Raw genomic sequence first — 26,358 nt, 5'->3', positions numbered from 1 at the left:
GGCAATTTAAAATAGTTCTATGGTGAAATTTCACATAAGACACAAAACAGATTAACTGACATTTCTAAAAGAAACTGAAATATATCATGCTTCCTCAAATTTGCTGGAGAAATATTTATACGTTTATATTCATTAATAAAGTGCTGTGAATTTCTTCATTCTCTGTATTTACTCAAATCCTTAGAGTTTCTTCATCTTGCTTAATTTTTTTCCTGGATGAAGGCATGCTGCAGGGCCTGGTTGATGCTAATTCATCTAGCTAGGCCCAACATTAGAATCTGGTCCAACAAGTCCTTTAGCTGGTATACTTTCTTACGTTGGTCTTCAGGAAGTATCTGGCACCCAATCAAGTTAGCCAATAGGTCCTTAGTTGGATTAATTGTGCTCATAACAGTAACTTTCTCCCTGTCTGTTACTTTATCAACTTCTATGTAAATGAAGTTGAGATTCTGATCAAAATGCTGATCTTCGAATACACCTTTTGAATCATCTCATTTGGCATCTTTCCTTTGAGATTCATCACAAGCTTCAACATATAGTTATTGGTTTTGCCAGGAAATAAAATTTTTCCAGTATAGAGTTTGTATAAGGTGCAACCTACTGACCACATATCTATACCATAGTCACAGCATTTACCTATGATGATTTCAAGAGCACAATAAAATCTACTGACAAGATAAGGTATAATGTCATTATCCGCAACATGTGAAGCCAACCCCAAATTGCAAAGCTTTAAAATAGTTTTTGATGATTAACCAGGATACTATCTGGCTTGTTGTCTGCATGTAGGATATCACATCTTTTAAGGAGTTTCAATGCCAGGAAAAACTGCTGACTATGGGATCTTACAGCTTTAATATGAAAACCAGTATCTTTATCATATTTTTTTAACATCTCTCATAAGTTCATACTGAGAGGCTCGAATATGAGACAGAGATGCTGTTTGTGATAGAAGCGCCTGAAGGGTCGCAGACAATGAAGTTTGTCATCAGGATCAGCATCAAATTCTTTCAAGAACTCTAGTTCTTTTAAACAAGTCTTCTGCATGAGCTCATTGTCTCTGATGACCTTTACAGCCACTTCTTGGTTGGCTCTTGCATTAACTCTGGCTCATAAAACATTACTGAACACACCTTGCCCGGTGTAGCCATACACATTGTAACATTTATCCAGGACTTCACTTATGTGCACATGATAATAGCCTTCTGCATCAGTCCAGTTATCTCTGGGGTTGGGATTCTCTTTGAATCTTATCCATTGCCAGCAACCCAAAGACAAGCACAATCAAAATAGTCAGCAAACATCATCAGATTCTGTAAAACATATCAAGTGCCAACAACTTCTGAGATGAACTATTATTCTCTTCAACTGTCATTAGATTGTGCTTGGCTTTCACTGAGGCCTGAAATGTATCAACATTTTCCTGTTCATACTCTTTAACATCAGCAGCTACTCACTCCAGAATGTCATCTGGAGAAGGTGATCATGTTTTCATACTGCTCTGGGGGATGCTTGGTTCAGATGACACAGACATATTGCTATCTTCAGCAAGATATTTGTATTTCTGAACAATTGCCTGCCTTTGGATTCTTCTCTTCTATTAGGGCTTCTTCATCTTCTTCCCCCACATCAAAATCTTCAAGGTTATCATCAGACAAAGATTCCTGCTCAACTTTCATGCCTTCAGAAACACTTCCTTTAAATTTATCTTCCTTTACTTTGCTTCTGCTCCTTCATCTATGACTGCCCCATGATCGAGAACACCTTCTCAAGCGTGATCTGCTCCTCCAACCTCTGTCCCTTTTCCGAGGAGACCTGCTTCTTCTTCTTGGAGACATGATTTTTGTGTTACGCCTGAGTGGGGAACGAGACCTCTTTTTAATGGGAGATCTACTTCTTCAGGTAGGAGACCACCTATTAATGGGGCTGGCATCTTTTGATCTTTCACCTCTATTGAGGATATCATCTTGAGGTTGTGTTCTTGAAGAAGAAAGTCATCTTCTCTCTGGTTCTCTTCATTTTCCTTCTAAGGATCGGCTCAGCTCTTCTACCAGGAAACAGTGTTTGAGAGGGAGATTTGCTCTGCTTAGATCTTCTATCATTTAAAAGTGGAGACCTACTTCTTCTTGATTTACCACGTGGTTTTTTTTGTTTGTTTTTATTTTATTTTATTTTTACTCAGATAATATTTAATTGTACATACTTGAAAAAATTCCATTTGCACATTTATATAACTATTTTGGATCCCATTACCCATTAAAAACTAACATTTTGAACAATTGATAAAATTTAAGTTAGTACTTATTGAATTACAGACACTTAGAAATCTGACATACTTACATTGTCTTATTTAATATACACAGCCATGTTACAAGGTAGATACCATCATTATCCCCATTTTATGGATGAGGGCACTGAGCACTGGGAGAGTTAAGTGATTTGCTGAAGGTAAGTGGAAGATTATGGATTAAAACTTGGGACTGTATAATTCCAGATCATGTGCTCTTAAACAGTACCCTAAAACTTAAAGTATATTAATAATAAAATTAAAAAAATAAAATAAAAAATAAAAAAAGAAGAAAAGGAAAAAAAAAACTAATTGCATTTAAGAATGTCCTTTTTGGAGCATTAAACATTTTTTTTTTCGAGTTTAAATTTAAAAAATAATAATAATAATAAAATTAAAAAAAAAACAAGAAAAAATTATATGATATTGCCCTTTTTTAATTTATTTATTTATTTTTATTATTATACTTTAGGTTTTAGGGTACATGTGCACAATGTGCAGGTTTGTTACATATGTATCCATGTGCCATGTTGTTTTGCTGTACCCATTAACTCATCATTTAGCATTAGGTATATCTCCTAATGCTGTCCGTCCCCCCTCCCCCTACCCCACAACAGTCCCTGGAGTGTTTGAAGACAAACTTCTTTTAGGACTACAACCAGGTCTTCCACTGGGCGACCTATTTTCTTTCCCAGATGAAGTATCTTTAGAGGGAGATCTAATTGGGTCCTTTTCTTTATCAGCTTCAGACTGTGTTGATTTTCTCTTTTTGGACTGTGACCTTCTGTCTTTGGATTTACCTCTTAAAACAAATGGGAATCTGGATTTTTTTTACCTTGATCGTGACTTCTACTTTCATTTATAATTGGGGACTTGTCTTGTTTTTTGATTTACTTTTATCTTCAGTTTTAACCTTATCATCAGTAGGAGATCTGGTGTTACTAATTTTCTCTTAAGATCACCTTCTAAGGGTAGGGGATTTTAATTCTCTTGCTTAATCTTGAGACTTACTTCTTTTGATGGGCTTTTAGACTTTTTCCTCTCCTTTGACTTGCTCCTAGTTGTTTTCTCTTTAACGATGTCAATACCTCCCTTACTTTTCTTATCAGACCTATGTCTACTCCATTCTTTGGATCTGCTTTTACATCGTTTTTTGTAGTATTTTTATTGTCCACAAGTTCAAGTTTCCCCTTTGTAATTGAAGATCTAGTACTAGATCTATTTCTATTTCTTGTCTTTCATGAATCTCCCCCTCTTCTTCAGATCCAGACTCATAATCTTGTAAAATGAACCCCATACCAGATTGGACCTTTCCTTCCATTAACTCATGATCAAGTTCAGCCTTAATCAAGGCTCTCTGTTTTTCCAAGTCTAGCAAAGCTAAATCATCAAGTTTAGTTCTTTTTGCAGGAGACATTCCCTCTTTATCAGAAGCATCCGTAACCTCTTTTCTTTTGTGTTTCTTATGTTTATGCTTATGTTTATGTTTTTTATCCTTGTCTTCTGAGGAATGTTTATGGTTCTTATGTTTACTTCTGTGTTTATACTTTTTTAAATTTATTTTGTTCTTATTTTGAAATCGGTCTTCTGATACTTCTCCATTTTCTTCATGTATTCTCTTTTCAGAATTATCAGCATCTTTCATCTCTGGCTGTTCCTGCAGCCAGTGGGTCTCCATGGCGGCCATCTTGAACTTCCTGACTCTGCCGATGGCTGTGGTGGTGGCTCCCCGGACCGTGAAAGGCAGTGGAAGTGGAAGAAGAAGGAAAAGAGCTGCCGCACATGTGCCTATTGTTCCCTTCTTTGTGTTCATGTGTGCTCAATGTTTAGCTCCCACTTATGAATGAGAACAGGCAGTATTTGGTTTTCTGTTGTGCATTAGTTCACTTAGGATCATCGCTTCCAGCTGCATCCATGTTGCTGCAAAGACCATGATTTTCTTTTTTATGGCTTCATAGTGTTCCATGTTGTATATGTACTACATTTTCTTTATCCAATCTAGGTTGAATCCATGTCTTTGCTTTTGTAAATAGTATTGCAATAAATATATGGGGGCGTGTGTCTTTTTGGTAGAATGAATTATTTTCCTTTGGCTATATACCCAATAATAGGACTGCCAGGTCAAATGGTAGTTCTTAGTTCTTTGAGACATCTCCAAACTACTTTCCACAGTGGCTAAATTAATTTACATTCCCACCAGCAGTGTATAATTGTTCCCTTTTCTCTGCAACCTTGCTAACATCTGTTGTTTCTTGACTTTTTAATACTCGTCATTCTGACTGGTGTGAGATGGTATCTCATCGTGGTTTTGATTTGCATTTCTCTAATGATCGATGTTGTTGAGCATTTTTTCATATACTTGTTGCCACATGTACGTCTTCTTTTGAAAAGTGTATGTTCATGTCCTTTGCCCATTTTTTTAAAGAGGTTGTTTGTTCTTCACTTGTTGATTAAAGTTCCTTATAGACTCTGGATATTAGACTTTTGTCAGATGCACACTTTGTGAATGTTTTCTCCCATTCTGTAGGTTGACTGTTTATTCTGTTGATAGCTTCTTCTGCTGTGCAGAAGCTCTTTAGTTTAATTTGATCTCATTTGTCTGTATTTTATTTGCTGCAATTGCCTTTGGAGACTTCATCATGAAATCTTTGTCAAGGCCTATGTCTAGAATGGTAATTTTTAGGTTTCCTTTTATGATCTTTATAATTTTAGATCTTACATTTAAGTCTCTACTTTGAGTTGATATATATATATATATATATATATATATATATATATATATGGCAAAAGGAAGGGGCTTAGTTTCAATCTTCTGCATATGGCTAGCCAGTTATCATAGCACCATTTAATCAGTAGAGAGTTCTTTCCCCATTGCTTGTTATTGTCAGCTTTGTCAAAGGTCAGATGGTTGTAGATGTGTGGCTTTATTTCTGGGTTCTCTAACCTGTTTTATTTGTCTATGTGTCTGTTTTTTGTACCAGCTCTATGCTGTTTTGCTTACTGTAACCTTGTAGTATAAAGTCAGGTAGTGTGATGCCTCCAGCTTTGTTTTTTTTTTTTTTTTTTTTTTTGCTTAGGATTGTGTTGACTATTCAGGCTTTTTTAAATCCATATAAATCTTAGAACTGTTTTTTCTAATTCTGTGAAAAATGATTTGGTAGTTTGACACAAATAGCATTAAATCTGTACATTGCTTTAGGATGTATGGCTTTTTTTTTTTTTTTTTTTTTTTTGAGACAGAGTCTCGATCTATCATCCAGGCTGGAGTGCAGAGGCACAAGCTGTATGAATAAATACTTTCAGAAAGTATACATTTTTTTTTTTTTTTTTGATACGGAGTTTCACTCTTGTCCCCCAGGCTGGAGTGCAATGGCTCAATCTCGGCTCACTGCAACCTCTGCCTCCTGAGTTCAAGAGATTCTCCTGCCTCAGCCTCAAGTAGCTGGGATTACAGGTGTGTGCTACCACCCCCAGCTAATTTTTTGTATTTTTAGTAGCGAGGGGGTTTCACCATGTTAGCAGGATGGTCTCGATCTCCTGACCTCATGATCCGCCCGCCTCCACCTCCCAAAGTGCTGGGATTACAGGCCTGTGCCACCCCGCCCAGCCGGCTATTTTAACGATATTGATTCTTTCTATATATGAGCACAAACCATTTCTTCATTTGTTTGTGTCATCTCTGATTTCTTTCAGTGGTGTTATGTAATTCTTGTTGTAGGATATTTCACCTCCTTCTTTTAGCTGTATTCCTAGCTATTTCATTCTTTTGTGGCTATTGTGAATGGGATTGCATTTTTTATTTGACTCTCAGGTTGGACATTATTTGTGTATAGAAATGCTACTGATTTTTGTGCATTGATTTTGTTTCCTGAAACTTCAGTGAAGTTGTTTATCCGTTCCAGGAGCCTTTGGGCAGAGGCTATAAGGTTTTATAGGTATAATAGCATCTGTGAAGAGAAATAGTTTGACTTCCTCTCTTCCTATTTGGATGACTCTTATTTCTTTCTCTTGCCTGATTTCTCTGGCTGGGACTTCTAGTACTATGTAAATAGGAATGGTGAAAGTGGGCATCCTTGTCTTGTTCTAGTTCTCAAGGAGAATGCTTCCAGTTTTTGCCCATTCAGTAGGATGTTGGCTGTGGGTTTGTCATAGATGGCTTTTATTCTTTTGAGGTACGTTTCTTCCGTTTTTAGTTTGTTGAGGAATTTTAGTATGAAGAGATGTTGAATTTTATCAAAAGCCTTTTTATTTTTAGCCTTGTTTATATAATGAATCACATTTAGTGATTTGCGTATGTTAAACCAAACTTGCATCCCAGGAATAAAGCCTACTTGTTTGTGGTGGATTAGCTTTTTGGTGTGCTTCTAGATTTGGTTTGCTAGTATTTTGTTGAGGATTGCTGCATCTATGATCATCAGGAATACTGGCCTGAAGTTTTCTTTTTTTTGTCTTGTCTCTGCTAGGTTTTGGTATCAGAATGATGCTGGCCTCAGAGAATGAGTTATGGAGGAGTTCCTCCACTTCAACTTTTTTGGAATAATTTCAGTAGGGTTTACACCAGTTCTTCTTTGTACATCTAGTAGTATTTGGCTGTGAATCCATCTAGTCCAAGGCTTTTTCTGGCTGATAGGATTTTTTTTAATTACTGATTCCATTTCAGAACTCATTATTGGTCTGTTCAGGATTTCAATTTCCTCCTGGTTCTACCTTGGGAGGTTGTGTGTTTCCAGGAATTCACCCATTTCTTCTAGATTTTCTGGTTTGTGTACATAGTAATGTTCCTAGTCTCTGAAGGTTTTTTTTTTTTCCTGTGGGGTCAATGGTAATATCACATTTGTCATTTCCGATTGTGTTTATTTGAATCTTCTCTTATTCTTTATTAATCTAATTAGCTATATATCAATCTTATTTATTCTTTTGAAGAATGAACTTTTGGTTTCATTGATCTTTTGTATGGATTTCACATCTCAATTTCATTCAGTTTATTTCTGATTTTGTTTATTTCATTTCTTCTGCTAGCTTTGGGGTTGGTTTGTTTTTGTTTTTCTAGTTCCTCTAGTTGTAATGTTAGGTTGTTAATTTGACATCTTTCTAACTAATTGATGTAGGCATTTAGTGCTATAAACTTTCCACTTAACACTGCTTTAGCTATGTCCCAGAAATTCTGGTATGTTGTGTCTTTGTTTTCATTAGTTTCAAATAACTTTTTTATTTTTGCCTTAATTTCCTTCTTTGCCCAAAAGTCATTCAGGAGCAGAGTATTTAATTTCCACGTAATTAAGTGGTTTTGAGAGATCTTCTTGGTATTGATTTCTATTTTTATTGCATTGTGGTCCAAGAGTGTGGTTGGTATAATTTTGGTTGTTTTGAATTTGTTGAGAATTGCTTTATGGCCAAGTATATGGTCACTTGTAGAGTAGGTGCCATGAGCAGAAGAGAAGAGTTTATACTCTGTTGTTGTTAGATGGAGTATTCTGTAGATGTCTGTTAGGTCCATTTGGTCAATTGTCAAATTTAGGTCCCAAATATGTTTGTTAATTTTCTTTCTCAATGATCTGCCTAACACTGTCAGTGGGATATTGAAGTCTTCCTCTTTTATTGTATGCTTAAGTCTCTTCGTAGGCCTCTAAGAGCTGGTTTAATGAAGAACTGGGTGCTCCATTTTTGGGCACATATATATTTAGGATAGTTAGGTCTTCTTGTTAAATTGAACCCTTTGTCATTATATAATGCTCTTTTTTGTCCTTTTGGATCCTTGTTGGTTTAAAATCTGTTTTATCTGAAATAAGAATAGTACCCCCTGCTCCTTTCTGTTTTCCTTTTGCTCGATAGATCTTTCTCCATCCCTTTACTTTGAGCCTATGGGTATCATTGCATGTGAGATGGGTCTCTTGAAGACAGCATTCAGTTGGGTGTTGGTTCTTTACCCAACTTGCTACTCTGTGGGGCATTTAGCCCATTTACTTTCATGGTTAATATTGATATGTGATAATTTGATCTTGTCATCATATTGTTAGCTGCTTGTTATGTAGACTTGATTGTGTAATTAAGTTGTAGTGTCAGTGGGCTATGTACTTAAGTATGTTATTGTAGTGGCAGATAATGTTCTTTTGTTCATGTTTAGCACTCTCTTAAGGACCTCTTATAAGGCAGGCCTGATGGTAATAAATTCCTTTAGCATTTGCTTGTCTGAAAGGATTTTATTTCTCCTTCACTTATGAAGCTTAGTTTGGCTAGGTATGAAATCTTTGGTTGGAATGTCTTTTCCTTAAGGATGCTGAATAGTCTCCCAATCTATTCTGACTTGTGAAGTTTCTGCTGAAAGGTCTACTGTTGGCCTGATGGGGTTTCCTTTGTGCGTGATCTGCCCCTCTCTCCAGCTGCCTTGAAGGTTTTTTCTTTCACATTGACCTTAGAGAATCTGATGACTATGTGTCTTGGGGATGATTGTCTTGCATAGTATCTTGCAGGCATTCTGTGAATTTCCTGAGGTGTGTTGACCTCTCTAGCAACTTTGGGGACATTTTCATGGACAATATTCTCAAATATGCTTTCTAAGTTGCTTGTTCTCTCTCCATCTCTTTCAGGAATGCCAATGAGTTGTAGATTTGCTCTTTCCATAATACCATATTTCTCAGAGGTTTTGATCTTTTTTTAATCTTTTTTATTTTTGTCTGCTGCATTGATTCAAAGGAACAGTCTTTGAGCTCTGAGATTATTTCCTCAGCTTGCTGTATTCTGTTATTAATGCTTCCAATTGCATTATGAAATTCCTGTAATGAATTTTTAATTTTCAGAAATTCAGTTTGGTTCTTTCTTCAAGTGGCTATGTCATGTTTCAACGGTTGGATTGTTTTACTTGGATTCGGTTTCAACCTTCTCCTCTATTTCATTGAGCTTCCTTGTTATCCAGATTCTGAATTATATGTCTGTCACTTAGCCATTCCACTTTGGTTAAGAACCATTGCTGGGGAGCCAGTGCAGTCATCTGGAGGTAAGAAGACACTGGCTTTTAGAATTGCCATAATTCTTGCACTAGTTCTTTCTCATCTGTATGGGCTGATGTTCCTTTAATCTTTGAAATTGTCCTTTGAATGGGTCTTTTTGCTTATATATTCTTTGATGTCCTTAAGGGTTTCATCATGGCATAAGTTGGGTCTAATCAACTGGCTTCATTTCTGGATCCTTTCAGGAGGCCAAGGCTCTGCTCAACACTCCTGAGTTTCATGCTCTAATCCTGAGGAGCTGGCATCAAGCCTACAGCTTTGCTCTCTGGCCCCTCTAGGTCAAGCACCTATTGCACCGGAGAAACTGAGGTGTTCCCAGTGTGCTAGCAACAACATTCAGATGGGGGCTGCCAACAAAAGTGCTGTGACAGGGTGGTGGTGGGTACACAAGAGAGTACACTGTGGCAGGGGAGCCATGGGTGACATGGGAGCCATGAGCAGCAGGGCAGCAGGGAGCTGCCAGTGAGTGCACACCAACAGGGCACACCAACAGGGCAGCAGGAGGCCATGGGTGAGTGCACACCAATAGTGCAGCAGGGGGACTACATATCTGTGCATGCTGGCTGGGCAGCAGTGGGGCTGTGGCAACATGGCTGGGAAGAGTCTACAGGCAGGTGTGTACTAGTGGGAGTCTCTGCAAAAGTACTCCAGTGGGAAGGTGGGGGCTGCCAGTGAAACAGCTATGGTGGTGGCTGCTGGCAAGCATTTCAGTGGGGCAGCTAAAGCTGTGCTCCAAGTGGGTGTGGCCAGGCAGGGACCCTGGGAGAGGCTGGCAGATGGGACATTCATTTGAGACTGGCCCCATCCCACAGGAAAGATAACCCTGCTCTCTCCAGATCCAGCAGCTAACAAAGGCTAAAGCCACCGAGAGGAGTATGGGTGCCCATGGGATAGGTGCCCATGGCTTGGGATGGGTGCTCATGGCTATGCGCTCCACTGCAGCCATTCCCATGCCAAACCCTCTGGCCTCCACACAGACAGGAGTTCTGTCTCTGCTAACTCTCTGGACAGCTCTCCCTGCCAACTCAAATGTCTATAACGGTTGTGGGGTCTCTTGTAGCTAATATCCCGAGGTCTGTGGCAAGAGTGGGCCTCTTCATGCCTATTTCATTTACCCTTTCCCTAGGAGCCCCTCAGGGCCAAGAACAAGTTCCAGTGCTCAGCAACCCTGTGCAGGTTTCCCAGCTTCCTCTCCTTTCAGCCCCAGAGCTTGCATCTTCCTTGTCTTCACTCTCAATTCCTTCTTTTCAAAGATCTGTTTGGAGTATTCCAGTCTGCTTGATGGTCTGGTTGCTCTTGGTGGGAGAAGCTCTTCCTGGCTGTGACTAGTTGGCCATCTTGGCTCTTCTCCCTGAAATACTCTTTCAACACCAATGGTTCATATTTGATATAATCTTTACCTTGAAACAAAGATGTTGTGTTTGCATTGGGAAATTGCATTTACTGCCTGCTGTGGTTTGAATGGGCTCTCCAAAGTTCATGTGTGGGAAACTTTGTTCCTAAATCAATGGTACTAAGAGGTGGGACATTTAAGAGGTGATTAGGTCATGAAAGCTCTGCCTCATTAATGGATTAGGGCTGTTATCATGGGAGTGATTCCTTATAAAAAGATGTGTTCAGCCACCTTCCCTCTCTCTCTCATCTTCCATCACATGATGCTGCAAGAAGGCCCTTACCAGATGCCAGCTCTTTGATCTTAGACCTTCCAGCCTCAAGAAATGTGAGGAAATAAATTTCTTTCCTTGAAAAATTACTCAGTTATGAGTATTCTACACAGAATAGCAGCACAAAACAGACTAAGAACTCACCTTGTATTTGTTATGAGAAATTAAACTTATTTATCATGCTTTTAATAGTTAACCCATTGACTTAAAATCTCATACATCTTCGTGCATTTAATCCAAGTAACAGCTAAAATGGTACAGGGTCCCTTGGGATTAGGAGAATATATTTGTAAGTTTATCCTCCATTACATAGTTTATACAATTAAAAATAGAGTTTTATATAAGATTCATTTAAAAATCCAATGCAAGTGAAAATCAGCAATGATAAGTCATGTTAATAGCATGTACCCTTGATATGATATACTAAAAAGGAACCTCCACGGTCTTCACCCCCAAATCTAATAACTCCAGTCTAATAATGAGAAAAACATCAAATTCCAATTTATGGAATTTTACAAATTACCTGAAGAGTGTGCCTCAAAATTGTCAAAGTCATCAGAAAAAAAAAAAAAGTCTGAGAAACAGTCACAACCAAGAGGAGCCTACAGGACATGACAACTAAGTGTAATGTGATATCCTGGATGAGATCTTGGAACCGAAAAAGGATATTAGGTTAAAACTATGGAAATCTGAATATAATTTAGGTCTTCTCCACCATCCTAGTTGAACCAGCCTAGTTCAACCAATAGTCAGCCTACTCCTAGACATGTGACAAAGTTTATCCAAGATAAACATAGCTACCTAACTGACTCATAGCTGTCCACAAACACATGAGCGAACCTAGCCAAGACTAAGTCCAGTCCAGATCATCTGAATCCCACTGAATCCTAAGTTAAATAAATATTTTTACACTGTATTTGTTACACAGTATTTTTGTGGCAATCTACAGTGTATACAATGCCCAACTAAAACATAATTATTGGTACATCCTAACAAGAAAAAGATATTTTGGTGAAGAAGAAAGATGAGGGGAAAAATTCCAGGAGATATGGAGGTTTATGTACTCCAAAAATCCAGTATACTCACTAAACTCTAGTATAGTGTTTAAGCATGTTGAGCTCTGGCATAAGACTACTTGGGTTCAACTCACTATCAACTACTTGGTTCTGTGACCTTGAGCAAGTGACCTGAACAACTCCTTTATATGGAAAATGATGATAACAACAGTACATATCTCCTATGCACAGAATTGTAAAGTTCAAAATAGTTGTAAGTATAAATTTATTACAACAGCATCTGGTACATATAGTACATACTCATTAATGTTATCTAGCAGTAGTGATACTAGTAGTAGCAATAAAGTAGTAGTGGTATTCTCAAGCGAATCTGTCTACCCAGAATGTCCTTCCCACACTTCTTTACCTGAATAATTTCTAATCCTCATTTAAGACTCTTGTTATCTCCCCCAAGGAGACTTTCCTTTATATCTTTCCTTTGGATTTGCATAGAATCCAGTACTTTTCCCTTTCCCTGTAGCTTGGGACATAATTTTGAAATTTTCTTTCTGTGTAGTTGCCTTTTCCTCTAGACTTTAAGTTTCTTGAGGGTACATTCTATACCTTGTTCTCTTTGTAACCCAAATATAAGCTTCATGCTACAAGCATATGCCCCTTAAGATCGAGACAAGATAAAAAATGAACAGCTAAATAAAATGTGATCAAGGGACCAAGATGGCCAATTAGAAGCAGCTGCAGTACATGGCACAAACGGAGAGGAATAAAAGCAGCAAGTGAATTCAGCATCGCCAACTGAGATATCAACGTTCTTGTACTGGGACTGACTAAGCAAACAACTCAACCCACAGAGAACGAAGAAAACCAGGGTGGGGCAATGGCCCACCCAGGAGCTGCATGGAGCCAAAGGAAACCCCACCCCCAACCAAGAGAAGCAGTGAGTAATTGTGTGACCCTGCCTGGTAAACCACGATTCTCACACATAACTTTGCAACCCGTGAATCAGGAGATCCCCTCATGAGCCCATGCCGCCAGGGCCTTAGGTCTGATACACAGAGTTGTGGGGAGTCTCGGCAAAGCCGCTGCTCAGGCATGCACAGAGACCTAGGAGTTTTACGTACTCCAGCCCTGGGATCCCCAGCAAGGCAGGATACCTGTTCATACCCCTAGGAAGGGGGCTGAATCCAGGGAGCCAAGCAGCATCATTCTGCAGGTCCCACTTCCACGGCACCTCATACTGGCTTGGAATTCCAGCCAGCCAACAGCAACAGGCTGGAGTCTGCCTGAGACAGGACCAAGTTCCTGGGGGAGGGGCAGCCCATCTCTGTGGTTTAGTCAACTCAGCCATTCCAGCCTCCTGGCTTTGGAGAATCCAAATGGTCTAGATGAGGAAGGGTCCCCCCATGACACAGCACAACTGTTTCACCAGATCATGGCTAGACTACTTCTTTAAACAAGACCCCGATCCATTCCTCCTCACTGGGTGGGACCTCTCTGTGGGGGTTTCAGGCACTCCAGCCAGGGTTATGCAGACACAGCCTGCCAGCTTTGGAGAGTCCAAATGGTCCAGACGAGGAAGGGCCCCCCACCCCCATTGCAGCACACCTGCTCTATCAAAAAGCAGCCAGACTGCTTCTTTAAGTGGATCCCTGATCCAGTTCCTCCTGACTGGATGAGACCTTCCAACAGGGTTCTCCAGCCACCTCCTACAGGTACATTCAGGCTGGCAACAGGTCAATGCTACCCTGGGACAGAGCTTCCAGAGGAAGGAGCAGGCTGCCATTGTTGATGTTTCACAGCCTTCACTGATGATACCTCCAGGTACAAAAAACATTGAGGCAACTAGAGTCTGGAGCGGATCCCCAGCAAACCACAGACACCCTACAGAAGAGTGGCCTGACTGTAAAAAGAAAAAACAAACAGAAAACAACAACATCAACAAAAATGACCTCACAAGAACCCCATTCAAAGGTCAACAACCTCAAAAATCTAAGGTAGATAAGCCCACAAATATGTGGAAGATTCAACACAAAAATGCTGAAAACTCAAAAAGCCAGAGTACCTCTTCTCCACCACATGACCACAACACCTCTCCAGCAAGAGCACAGAACCGGGCTGAGGCTGAGATGGCTGAATTGAGAGAAGTAGGCTTCAAAAGGTGGGTAATAATGAACCTCAATTAGTTAAGAAACATGTGGTAACCCTGTGCAAAGAAGCTAAGAATCATGATAAAACAATACAGGAGTTGGTAGCCAGAATAGCCAGTTTAGAGAGGAACATAACTGACCTGATGGAGCTGAAAAACATAACAAGAGAATTTCACAATGTAATCACCAGTATCAATAGCAGAGTAGACCAAGCAGAGGAAAGAATCTCAGAGCTTGAGATTATCTTTCTGAAATAAGACAAGAAGACAATAGAGAAAAAAAAAAATGAAAAGGGATGAACAAACACTCTGAGAAATGTAGGATTATGTAAAGTGACTAAACCTACAACCAATTGGCATACCTGAAAGACATGGAGAGAATGGAAACAAATTGGAAAACATACTTCAGAATATCATTCTGGAGAACTTCCCCAACCTAGCAAGACAGGCCAACGTTCAAATTCAGGAAATGCAGAGAACCCCAGTAAGATACCGCACAAGAAGCTCAACCTCAAGACACATAATCGTCAGATTCTCCAAGGTTGAAATGAAAGAAAAAATGTTAAGTGTAGCCAGAGAGAAGGGCCAGGTCACTTACAAAGGGAAGCCCATCAGATTAATAGCAGACCTCTCAGCAGAACGCCTATAATCCAGAAGAGACTGGGGGCCAATATTCAACATTATTGAAAAAAGGAATTTTCAACCTAGAATTTTATATCTGGCAAAACTAAGCTTAATAAATGAAGGAGAAATAAGGTCCTTTTCAGACAAGCAAATGCTGAAGGAATTTGTAACCACTCAGCCTGTTTTGCAAGAGCTTTTGAAGGAAACACTAAATATGGAAAAGAAAAACTATTACCAGCCATGACAAAAACACACTGAAGTACACAGACAAGTGACACTATAAAGCAACCACATAAACAAGTCTGCAAAAGAAGCAGCTGGCATCATGATGACATTCACACATAACAATACTAACCCTAAATGTAAATGGGATAGATGTCCCAATTAAAAGACACGGAATGGCAAGCTGGATAAAGAGCCAAGACCCATTAATATGTTATCTTCAAGAGACCCAACTCACATGCAAAGACACATATACGCTCAAAATAAAAGGATGGAGGAAAATTTACCAATGAAATGGAAGACAGAAAAAATCAAGGGTAGCAATCCTAGTTTCTGACAAAACAGACTGTAAACCAACAAAGAAAAGAAAAAAAAGACAAAGTAGGGCATTACATAATTGTAAAGGGTTTGATTCAACAAGAAGAGCTAACTATCCTAAATATATATGCACTCAGTACAGGAGCACTCAGATTTATAAAGCAAGTTCTTAGAGATCTACATAGAGACTTAGATTCCCACAGAATAACAGTGGGAGACTTTAACATCCCACTGACAATATTAGACAGATCATCAAGGACAGAAAATTAACAAAGATACTCAGGACCTGAACTCAGCTCTGGATCAAGTGGGCCTGATAGATATCTATAGCACTCCCCACCCCAAAACAACAGAATATACATTCTTCTCATTGCCACATGGCACTGACTCTAAAATTGATCACGTAATTGGAGGTAAAACACTCCTCAGCAAATACAAAGGAACAGAAATCATAACAGTCTCTCAGACCACAGTGCAATCAAATTAGATCTCAAGAAATTCACTCAAAACCACACAATTACAGGGAAATTGAACAACCTGCTTCTGAATGACTCTTGAGTAAATAACAAAATTAAGACAGAAATCAAGAAGTTATTTGAAACTAATGAGAACAAAAAGGTAATGTATCAGAATCTCTGGGATGCAGCTAAAGCAGTGTTAAGAGAGAAATTTATAGCTGAATGCCCACATCAACAAGCTAGAAAGATCTCAGGTTAACAACCTAACATCACAACTAAAAGAACAAGAGAACTAAGAGCAACTAAAAGAACAAGAGAACCAAGAGCAAATAAATCCCAAAGCTAGCAGAAGACAAGAAATAACCAAGTGCAGAGGGGAACTAAAGAAGATAGCAACACGAAAAACCCTTAAAAAAATTAATGAACACAGGACCTAGGTTTTTTTTAATTAATAAAATAGATGGACTGCTAGCTAGACTAATAAAGGTGAAAAGAGAGAAGAATCAAATAAACACAATAAAAAATGATAAAGGGAATATTACCATTGACCCCATAGAAATACAAACAACTGTTGGCGAATTGTATAAATACCTCTATGCATATAAACTAGAAAATCTAGAAGAACTGAATAAACCCCTGGACACCTTTACCTTCCCAAGACCAAACCAGGAAGAAAATTGAATCCTTGAATAGACCAATAACAAGTTCTGAAATTGAGGTAGTGATAAATAACATACCAACACCCCCCCCCACCAGAAAAAAAACTCAGGATCAGATAGATTCACAGCTGGACTCTACCAGAGGTACAAAGAAGAACTGGTACCATTTCTACTGAAACTATTCTAAAAAATTAAAGAGAAGGGACTCCTCCCTAACTCAGTCTACAAGACCAACATCATCCCAATACCCAACCCTGATAGAGATACAACAAAAAAGAAAACTTCAGGCCAATATCCCTGATGAACATCGATGCAAAAATCCTCAGTAAAATACTGGCAAATCAAATCCAGCAGCACCTCAAAAAGCTTATTCACCACAATCAAGTTGGCTTCATCCCCAGGATGCAAGGTTAGTTCAACATATGCCAATCAATAAATGTGATTCATCACATAAACAGAACCAAAGACAAAAACCACATGATTATCTCAATAGATGCAGAAAAGGCCTTCAGTAAAATTCAACATCCTTTCATGTTAAAAACTCCCAATAGGTATTTAAGGAACATACCTCAAAATAATAAGGGTCATATATGACAAACCCACAGCCAATATCATACTGAATGGGCAAAAGCTTGAAGCATTCCCCTTGAAAGCCGGCACAAGACAAGGATGCCGTCTCTCATCACTCCTTTTCAACATAGTATTGGAAGTTCTGGCCAGATCAATCAGGCAAGAGAAAGAAATAAAGCATATTCAAATAGGAATAGAGCGAGTCAAATTATCTTTGCTTGCAAATGATATAATCTTACATCTAGAAAACCCCATCATCTCAGCCCAAAAGTTTCTTAAGCTGATATGCAACTTCAGCAAAGTCTCAGGATACAAAATCAATGTGCAAAAATTGCTAACATTCCTATACACCAAGCAACAGGCAAGCAGAGAGCCAAATAATGAATGAACTCCCATTCACAATTGCTACAAAGAGAATAAAATACCTAGGAATACAGCTAACTTGGGAAGTAAAGGACATCCTCAAGGAGAACTACAAACCACTGCTCAAAGAAATTAGAGAGGACACAAACAAATGGAAAAAAAATTCATGCTCATGGATAGGAAGAATCAATATTGTGACAATGGCCATACTCCTCAAAGTAATTTATAGATTCAATGCTATTCCGATTAAACTACCATTGATATTCTTCACAGAATTAGAAGAAAGTGTTTTAAAATTCATGTGGAACCAAAAAACAGCCCAAATAACCAAGACAATCCCAAGCAAAAAGAACACAGCTGGAGGCATCATGCTACCTGACTTCAAACTATACTGCAAGGCTACAGTAACCAAAACAGCATGGTACTGGTATACAAACAGACATATAGACAAATGGAACAAAATAGCGAACTCAGAAATAAGGCTGCACACTTACAACCATCTGATCTTTGACAAATCTGACAAGATAAGCAATGGGAAAAGGATTCCCTATTTAATTAATAGTGCTGGGAGAACTGCCTAACCATATGCAGAAAATTGAAACTTGACCCCTTCCTTTCATCATATACAAAAATTAACTCAAGATGCTTTAGAGACTTAAATGTAAAACCCCAAACTATAAAAACCCTACAAGAAAATCTAGGCAATACCATTCAGGACATAGGCACAGGTAGAGATTTCATGACAAAAATGCATAAAGCAATTGCAACAAAAGCAAAAATTGACAAATGGGATCTAATTAAACTAAAGAGCTTCTGATACCCTCTGACTCCAAGTTCCTACCAAGTGAATCAGTTCACTTTATACCTTGTCCTTCTTCATAGTATACACTGCTTATTTTTCTTAAAAGTTAATGCAGATCTGGAATTTGATTCAATGCCTTACTTTCAGTACATGAGCTCATAGGACCTTGATACATACAGCAGAATTTACAGAAAGTTTAAGGAGGTGGTGGGAATAAAGATGACATTACTTTATAACAGCCCAAGCAAGTGGAAATTTTATGGTAGACAACTCTGGTCTTCAAAAATTCCTCAGCTACTGCTTTGCTACTGATATGCAGTTCTTATCCCTCTCTTGTCTTCCTACCCCTCCACACCCAAATTCCTGATGATTTCTTATACAGAAGCCTCTAGCTACCTTGTTGTCCTCATCTCTCACCAGACCCCTTAAGGGAGGCTCACTCACAATGCCGATGATACAAGAGTACCTTTCCTAAGAGGAATTCTTGGAATGGTTTCTAATTCTTTTATGCCACCACCCAGCATAGTGCCCAGTTCATGATAGGTACTTACAATAATTGATTTAAGTCAGTTTTTCAAGAGATATCTAGACAGACGCAGGTAAGAGAGGACTCAGAGAAGAGATATGAGAGAACCAATAAAGGCCAAACAAAAGACTGAGTTTGCTCGTGATTCTTATAAACCTTAGTGTTATAAAACCTGTCATCATCAAAAAGGAAGAACTGGAATTCATACCAACCAATAGGCAACATAAGTCAGTAGTTAAAAGCAAAGTCTTTGGAGTCTAAATGGCCTGGGATCAAATTCTTTTTCTGCAACTATCATCATCACCAAATTATTTAAATTATCTGATCCCCCGTCTCCTTTGCCACAAAATTCAAATAACGGTACACAGGTCGTGAACTTATTGGAAAGATTATATGAGTTGTATGTAAAATGTCTCAACAGTCCTCGCCCATACTAACTACTGCATCAGTGGTATCTCTCATCTAATAAGATGGGATCTTCATATATAGGAATCCTGGGAAAGAATGAAAGCCCAAGAGATAGACTAGAGGGGCCCTAAGGTATCCATTAAACATTATTAATTAGCTTCTCTCCTCTGCATCCACAATGGTCCTAGTTATGTACCACCCGTGGGGGAAATGACAAAATAATCACTCAAATTATTTTCTGTGTCCTGTGGCTCAGATGAGGCTCCAAGCTGAGAAAGACTGGAATAGATTGAGGCAGGTCTAAGGACATGGAGTCTGGGTTCTTAGAAATATGATATGAGAAGGAGGGTTTCTTGGCTATTTCAGGCCTGGGAGGAAAAGAATGACCCAGAACTTTAAATATTAGAAGACTCTTTTGATCTCCTTACCTGGCCTTCTCCTGTGGTTTCTCTTTTCACAGAAAAGCACATCAAGGTCCCAACAAGAGGGGCGTCATGTCCATGGAAGACTCAACATTTAGACGTTTTTACTTTAATTCTAATTATGGTTATACATCAGAGACTTGTGATGTCAGGACTGAAAGAAGCATTCATCATACACCTTTAAGCTTGTGTCCATAACCAAATCACATCTCCTAGAAAGCCCAATGAATGATACGTATGCCCAAATGTAAGCCAACCCTATATGTAGGAAGAAGTCCCATTTTTCCTATCAGAATATCAATTTTAAGAAAAATTATTGGCCAAGCCAAATATTAAAGCTTTTAGGAGTACACACAAACTAATCATATTTTTATTCATAATATTTAATATGGCCATTAAGTTATACAAACACATCTAAAATAACCTAATATAAAAACCATATTATGCAGAAATACTGCTTTTTCCCATTCTCATGTATATTGTGATAAGTTTATTCAAAATCTTTATTGTGTATCTTCAACATCTTTGTAATCATTAAATCAGTTTTCCAGAGTGTATCATCTATACTTCTGTGTAAGGTGACCCATGAATTGTACTCATACTGCACATGTAATCTCAAGCAACAGGTGCCTATTTTTACACAAAGATTTTGTTTTCATTTGTCTTCTGGTGTATATTTGTGATCTTCAAAGAGTAACCACTTAAATTTATCATTTTGTAAAGCCATCTGTTAAAACGCTTATTTACACTCCCACCTACCACTTATATTTGGAAAGCTGTGCCTACCCCAAGAAAAAGATTGAATCTGGGTTAGAGACCTTTGCTGCATTCTGACTGTATCATGTTATTTCTGTAAGCATATAAAACTAGTATTGCTTGAGATCATTTCAGGCTAATTGTCTTCCTCCAACATTATACTGATGATGAAAAAAAGTTATTAAGATAGCACATAATCTGAGACATTCCACAAGGATTTGAGTATTAAGAAACTCACTCTTCTCTTAGAAGTAATAGCGAAGTGAATTGAGTGAAGAACTTGCCTTATGTTTGGACATGGAGAATAATAATTTTTATTATCTGTTTCAGCCTATGAATCTCATAAATAAACTGCAATATATTTTTAGTGTTAAAAGTTTTAAATTGTTAAGTTTTTTCATTTAAAATAATACATATAAACGCTATATTTTATTTTGTTGATTTTTACATAAACCGTAAGGCTCTCAAAATATAAATGAAGCCTGCTTACATTAGTTCCTCTCTCCATATATAGAGATCTCCATCCTTCTTGTCTTGCCTTTTAGCTTTCTCATTCACCATCCTGAAATCCATTTATTTACTCAAGGAACACTTTGTAAGCCACTGCAGTCATCAGGTTCTATTAGTTCATGAACATCAAAGGACTCAGAATGATCTCAAGTTGTCAAAAGCCAATGGTATAGAACACAAATTCATTTCAAAATATTTGTTGTTTTCCTTATATTTACATTTTTTGTTTTAATTTAAGAAGAGTTGAGTAGTTTCTTTGCTCTATTAACTGAGTTTAAGTCTCTTGACTTTTCAAATAGCTCTCACCATGACCAAAAATACGAAGGCTTGAATGAACCAAATATTGAAGGGGATTCCAGGAGTCTGACCTGGCCCGAGCAGCAAGTTCATTCTAGAAAATGGTGAGAAAGAATGTACAACAGGAGAACTTGACGAGGTATTTCCTTTTAGACAGTGGAGAGTCACTGAATATTTTTTAGCTAACAGCTGATGCTATGGTTTGAATGTTTGTGTCTCTTCCAAAATTCATGTTGAAACTTAATCCCCAATGTATCTGTGTTAAGAGGTGAGGCCTTTAGAAGGTGATTATGCCCTGAGGGCTCCACTCTTCTTGATGGAATTAGTGCCTTACAAAAGGGTTTGAGAGGGCTTGAGAGGGTGACTTCAGAACTTCTCTTTTTCCATGTGAAGACACAGTACAAAGGCACCAACTATGAATCAGAGAGTAACCCCTTATGAAACATTTAATTTGCTAGACCTTGATCTCAAACTTACCAGCCTCTAGAACTGTGAGAAATGAATTTCTTTTGTTTATAAGTTTATGCTATTTTGATGCACTTTAAGGAACTAGAGGCTGGGCGCGGTGGCTCACGCCTGTAATCCCAGCACTTTGGGAGGCCGAGGCGGGCAGATCACGAGGTCAGGAGATCGAGACCATCCTGGCTAACACGGTGAAACTCCGTCTCTACCAAAAATACAAAAAATTAGCCGGGCGAGGTAGTGGGCGCCTGTAGTCCCAGCTACGCGGGAGGCTGAGGCAGGAGAATGGCGTGAACCCCGGGGGGCGGAGCCTGCAGTGAGCCCAGATCGCGCCACTGCACTCCAACCTGGGTGAAAGAGCGAGACTCCTTCTCAAAAAAAAAAAAAAAAGGAACTAGAAAAATAAGAAACAGCCCCAAAGTGGCAGGAGGAAGGAAATAATAAAGCTCAGAGCAAAAGTAAACAAAATAGAGATTTTTTAAAAATCCAAAAGATCAATAAATTGAAAGTTGTTTTTTGAAAAGATAAACAAAACAAACCTTTAGATAGACTAAGAAAAAAGGAGAGAAGACTCAAATAAATAAAATCACAGATGAAAAAGAAATAACAGCACAGAAATACAAAGAATCCTAAGAGACTATTATGAAAACTATATGCCCACAAATTTAATAACATAGAAGAAGTGGATAAATTTGTGAACACATATGGCCTACATTAACTTATGAAGAAACAGAAAATCTAAGCAGATTGATAGCAAAGGAGAAAATTGAATCAATAATTTAAAAGTCTTCCATCAAATAAAAGCTCAGAACATGATGATTTCACTGCTGAATTCTACCAAACATAAAGAATTGATACCAATTCTCAGCAAACTATTCCAGAAAATTGGAGAGGGGGGAATTCTTTCAAACTCATTTCATTAATGTGACATTACTCTAATCCCCAAACCAGAAAAGGCCCCACCAATGAAGGAAACTACAGGCCAATGTTCCTGATGAACATAGGTACGAAAATTATCAAAAAGATACTAACAGACTGAATCCAACCACATGTTAAAAAATCATCCCAGGGATGCAAAGTGAGATTCATCCCAGGGATGCAAGATAGTTTAGCACACACAAAACAATAAATGTGATACACCACATCAGCAGAAAAGAAGACTAAAATTATATGATCATTTTAGTATACACATAAAAAGCATTTGACAAAATTCAACATCCCTTCATGATAAAAACTCTCCACAAATTGGATAGAGAACATATGTACCTCAACACCATAAGCCCATATTTGAAAAGCCCACAGCTAATATACTGAATGAAGAAAAAACGTAAGATCAGAAACAAGACAAGGATGTTCACCTTCACCACTTATATTCCACCTTATATCAGAAGTCTTAACCAGGGAAATTAGGCAAGAGAATGAATGTAAAGGCATCTGAATTGAAAAGGAGAAAGTCATATTGTCCTTGTTTGCAGATGACATAATCCTATAAATAGAAAACTCTAAAGGTTCTACCAAAAAACTGTTAGAACTAACTTAAAAATTCAATAAAGTTGCAGGCTACAAAATCAACATATAAAAATCCATAACATGTCTATATGCTAATAGTGAAATGTCTGAAAAATAAATCAACAAATCAGTCCCATAGTATAATAGTTTAAAAAATAAAAATAAAATATCTAGAAATAAACTAAACTAAGAAGGTGAAATATCTCTACACTGACAACTATAAACTTTGAAAAAAATTGAAGAGGATACAAATAGAAATATATCCTATGTTTATGAATTGGAAGAATTAATATTGTTAAAATGGCCATAATACCCAAAGTGATCTGCAGAATTAATGCTATCCCTATCAAAATGCCAATGGCATTCTTCACAGAAATAGAAAAAACATATGTAAAATTTATAAGGAACCACAAAAGACCCCAAATAGCTAAAGTAATCCCAAACAACAACAACAAAGCAGGAGGCATCACATGACCTGACTTTAAAATACACTACAAAGCTACAGTAACCAAGACAGCATGATGCTAGCATAAAAACAGACACATAGACCAATGAAACAGAATTAAAAGCCCAGAAATAAATTCACACACTCATAGCCAACTGATTTGACAAAGATGTCAAGAACACACATTGGGGGAAAAATAATCTCTTCAATAAATGGTGCTGGGCACGAACATAAGGAAGTGAACAATAGACACTGGGGACTACAAGTCAGAGAGTGAGTTGGGGGAGCAAGAACTGCAAAACTATCCATTGGGTACTATGCTCACTACTCGGGTGATGGGTTCGATTGTACTCCAAATTTCAGCACCACGCAATAACTTATAACAAACCTGCACATGTACACCTTGAATCTAAAATAAAAGTTGAAAGTAGAAATAAATAAATAGTAAATGGTGCTGGAAAAATTGGGTATGCACATTCAGAAGAATGAGGCTGGACCCTTACCTCTCAGCGTATACAGAAATCAACTCAAAATGGATTAAAAACTGAAATGGAAAACCTAAAACCAAACTACTAAAGGAAAACATGAGGGAAACACTTTATGACATTGGGTTGGGCAAGGATTTTTTTATGTAAGACCTCAAAAGCACAGGTAACAACAACAACAAAATACACAAATGGAATTACATTAAACTAAAAGGCCTCTTTGCAGCAAAGGAAACTGTTAACAGAGTGAAGAGACAACGTACAGAATAGGAGAAAATATTTGCAAAATATACATCTGGCAAGTGGTCAGTATTTGGAATACGTAAGAAACTTAAATAATTCAACAGCAGTACATAAAAAAAATAAAATAACCCAATTAAAAAATAGGCAAAAGGCCCAAATAGACATTCCTCAAAAGAATACATACAAAAAGCCAAAAAGTCTTTGAAAAAATCCTCAAAATCATTAATCATCAGGGAAATGCAAATCAAAATCACAATGAGATACAACTCCACTCCAGTTACAATTACTACTATCAAAAAAAAAAAGAAAAGGAAGAAAACAAATGTTGGCAAGGAAGGTGGAGAAAAGGGAACAGTTACACACTGTTAGCAGGATTGTAAACTAGCACAGCCATCATGGAAAACTGTATGGAGATTCTTCAAAAATTAAAAGTAGAACTACCATACAACCCAGCAATCCCACTACCGAGTATATATCAAAAAATAAAATAAAATCATTATGTCAAAGAGTTATCTTCACTCCCGTGTTTACTGCAGCACTATGTACAATACCTAAGATATGGAATCTATCTAAGTGTCTAGCAGTGGATGAATGGTTAAAGAATACGTAGTATATAAACACAATGGAATACTGTTTAGCCATAAAAAAAGAATGAAATGCTATCATTTGCAACAACATGGATGAACCTGGAGAACATCATGTTAAGCGAAATAAGCCAAACACAGAAAGATAAATGCCATGTGATTGCACTGATATGTGGAATCTAAAAATATATATATTGGTATCATGGAATCATACAGTAGAACAATGGTTACCAGAGAATGGGAATGAAAAGGAGGATGAAATGATGGGGAGAAGTTTGTCAATGGGTACAAAGTTACAATTAGATAGGAGGAATAAATTCTGTTGTTCTATTGCACAGCTATGGGAGACTATGGTTAACAGTAAAATATTGTATAATATGAAATAGTAGAAGAAAAGCTTTTGAATGTCCTCACCACAAATGATAAATGCACGAAGAGATGGATACACTAACTACTCTGATTGGATCATTATACAACATAGGTATGTGTCAAAGCATCAAATGGCATTTCTACAAATGTGTTCAATTACAATGTGTCAAATAAATAAATAAATATACTGAGTTTTGTTGGGCAGTAGAATTGTATAATATTAATAGTAAAACTCTCTGATGGAGAAGAGTTGGGATCTGCTTGTGGAAGCCAAGGGAAGAGGGATTTCCAAAGTTGTGGATGCAGTCAAGAGCAACAAAAAGGTTAAGAAGTCTATAGAACACAAGCACTGCCACTCTCTGCATGTAGTTCTAGCTTGAGGCAACAGCTTAATTGGCCTAGATTACTAAAACAGGACCTCTTTTAGGGCCTCTTATCAAGGAGGATCTAGCCATGTCCCTAATGGAAGGGAGAAGGCAGACTGAAGAGGAAAACCAGGTTGGCTCAGATCACACTGCTTCTGCAGCCCTTCCCTGCCAGGTGGGGACTCTCCTACTCACACCTCACCAGCTCTGAGGTGGTGCTTTCCTTTGTTTCATTTCTAGATTCCCAGCCTGGCATTTTCTAGTGCCAATGTGTCATTCTCTCGCCATCCCACTGGAATGAACGCCATCTTCTGGGCATACTTTTCAAGTACAATCAATACCTACCTCCCTTACAAACATCAAGAGCAAGAAAGAAGGCAGAGATGGAAAGCCCAAATCTTCAGACAACTGAAAAACAACCATATTTGAATAAGCTTATGGTCAGACACATTCAACAATCAGGTTTCCCAGGGGACTTTTCTCTGTAGGCTTCCAGCCTTCTCAAGAGGTTTCTACTACCATCGCAATACGGGGAATAACTCCAGCTAGCCTCAGGAAATAAACCTTACATAGATTGAAATAACTGCACCCCTTCCATCTGCCAAAAGAGTTCTACTATGTTTCCCAGGCAAAATACAGGCTTCAGGAAATACTGCCATTAGGCAATCTGAGTGTGGCTGCAATGAAGCATTTTAGAATGGCCTGAGATTGCCCTTGAAAAAAAAAAAAACTACTACTAGCTTTTCTTCCCCTCCCCGGAGACAAGGATGAAACAATAAACCAGACATCCCCGCCCCTCTAACGTTAAAATTTATTTCACAGTGTATGGAATGAACCCACCTGC

General features: G+C 38.0%; 1 pseudogene; it reads right to left on the bottom strand.

Moving 5' to 3' along the window:
* Window positions 1-200: 200 nt before the first annotated feature.
* LOC100589272 lies at window positions 201-3,974 on the bottom strand (annotated as a pseudogene).
* Window positions 3,975-26,358: the final 22,384 nt, after the last annotated feature.

This window comes from Nomascus leucogenys, chromosome 8, assembly GCF_006542625.1.
Source record: "Nomascus leucogenys isolate Asia chromosome 8, Asia_NLE_v1, whole genome shotgun sequence".
Classification (NCBI taxonomy): Eukaryota; Metazoa; Chordata; class Mammalia; order Primates; family Hylobatidae; genus Nomascus; species Nomascus leucogenys.
Note: the sequence above shows the minus strand (reverse complement) of the source record. Positions and strands in the feature narration are given on the sequence as shown.